Raw genomic sequence first — 2056 nt, 5'->3', positions numbered from 1 at the left:
CTGTGAGCACAATATTGAATGTTCCTTAGAATGCTGGCTGATTGTTCCTTGAGGTAGCAAACATCTCAGCTAAAACAGTCGTGTTTATTAACTTGCTTAGAATGCTGACTGATTGTAGCATGTACAGTTTCTCTTACTTGACCTTTTGACATCTTTATCATACTACTTCCTCCATCTGTAATTAGTTGACGCTCAAACGGAGGGAATATAATTTAATGTTTTTTTTTTTTTTTGCAGACTGTATTGGTCGTAGAGACTGTAAGTTCAATGATAAAGCATCATAGGAAACTAAGGCTACTTATAAAAGCTTAACATGATTGAATCCTCAGAAGTTGAGCATGTCAGAAGATTCTTTTCTTGCTCGTTCCCTATATATGATGCAACCAGTCGATGGTTGTGTGATTTTGGGTAGACGTAGTGGATAGTATATGTTTCATATCATCATCATGTTGTATTGTACTCCCTCCGTCCCATAATATAAGAGCATCACTACAAAAATGCATTATGGGAAGGAGGGAGTACCTCCCACACTTGTACAGATTGCTTAACCAAGATTAGAGAAAGAATCTAGCTAGGTTTCTCCATGGAAACTAACTATAGTTTGTCGTTACTGAATTTACTGCCTTGTCTGATCTGTATGAAATCGATTCCGTGTGGGAAAATGTATAATATGTGCCTTTTTCTGAACTGCACCTAGCATTTTTTTTGACGGGTTGCACTGTGTCAACTACATACAAATTGAAATGAGTGAACAAAGACTAAAACACGCCACGATTCAGCAAAAAATTACTCTTTTATATCCATATTAATCGCCACTGATCTAGTACAAAATTGTACTAGGCCAGTGTCAATTAATAATGGATTGGAGGGAGTAGAACATTTTATAATTCAGAACGAGGAAGTACTCTCTCATCTAAAATGTCCTATATTAATTTTCAGAGGGAGTACTTGTCAAGTGGCGGTACATGAATATTGGGGTGAGAGATGAGAAATCCAACACGAACGAGTGCCCATGCACGCAAGGTTTACATCCTATGATCCTGCCGGCCGAGTTGCGCGGCGGCCGCAGATCGAGATCAATGGTCGAGCTGTACTATCGGGCGTACAAATAATGCGTATCCTTCATCGTAGCGTAGGTGGGTCGTCTTCCGAAACCCTAGGCTCTGGCCGCCGGCGCAATGTTGGCGTGGCGATCGCTCCTCAGTCGGTCGCACCCTCTCCTCTCTGGTCTCCGGCCAGCCCACCGCCATGCGAGCCACCCGGCAGCAGTTCTTGGCGGCAAAAACCTGATCGGTTCTTCACGAGGATACGCCTCCAACTCCGATGGCGATTCACACGCCGAGGCCAACCGACAACATCGGCCGGCGGCGGCGATGGCCACGACGAAGCGGCATCTATACCTGGTGCTGGACGACCACAAGGACGGCTACGGCATCCACAAGCTGGACCTCGCCAACGACGACGATCTGGACGGCCGCACGCGGCGCCTCCCGGAGCCTCCGGTCCTCCGCGTGGGGCTTCCGACCGTCGGCGACCGCGCCCAGTTCGCCGCCGTCGGCAGCAGGATCGTCGCCGTATGCACCAACCCCACCATAGACCCGTGGGGGAAAGACGACGAGTTCGGCGGCGTCCTCATCTACGACACCAAGACGGCGGTGCAGGTCGTCTCGCCTCAGCTCCCCAAAACCCTCCTCCTCGCCGGTGGCTACGAGGCAGCCATTACCGTCGGGAACAGGCTGTACATGTTCGAGTCCAATGGATCGGAGAGGTATTACAAGTACGTAGGCGGCTGTGCCTCGGGCTTGCACTGCTTGACCAACGACGGCGATGACGGTGCCGGCGACAAGTTCTGGGATTGGCGGCCATTGTCCCCTTCGTCATCGCGGTGGAGTTGGAGCTGGAACGAGAATCTTCTGATGCTCCCCTTCCACGCCGAGAACATCACGGCGCATGCAGTGCACGCGCCGCCAGGAGCGGCGCCCCATGACTACGAAATCTTGGTTTCCGATCGCAATGCGAACACGACCTTCTCTTTCAGCACGACGAGGCACGAGTG

General features: G+C 50.1%; 1 pseudogene; it reads left to right on the top strand.

Annotated features, from left to right (window-relative positions):
• Nucleotides 1–312, top strand: part of LOC123126164 (phosphatidylinositol glycan anchor biosynthesis class U protein-like) — a 5302-nt pseudogene extending 4990 nt beyond the window's left edge.
• The last annotated feature ends 1744 nt before the right edge of the window (nt 313–2056 follow it).

This window comes from Triticum aestivum, chromosome 5D, assembly GCF_018294505.1.
Source record: "Triticum aestivum cultivar Chinese Spring chromosome 5D, IWGSC CS RefSeq v2.1, whole genome shotgun sequence".
NCBI lineage: Eukaryota > Viridiplantae > Streptophyta > Magnoliopsida > Poales > Poaceae > Triticum > Triticum aestivum.
Note: the sequence above shows the minus strand (reverse complement) of the source record. Positions and strands in the feature narration are given on the sequence as shown.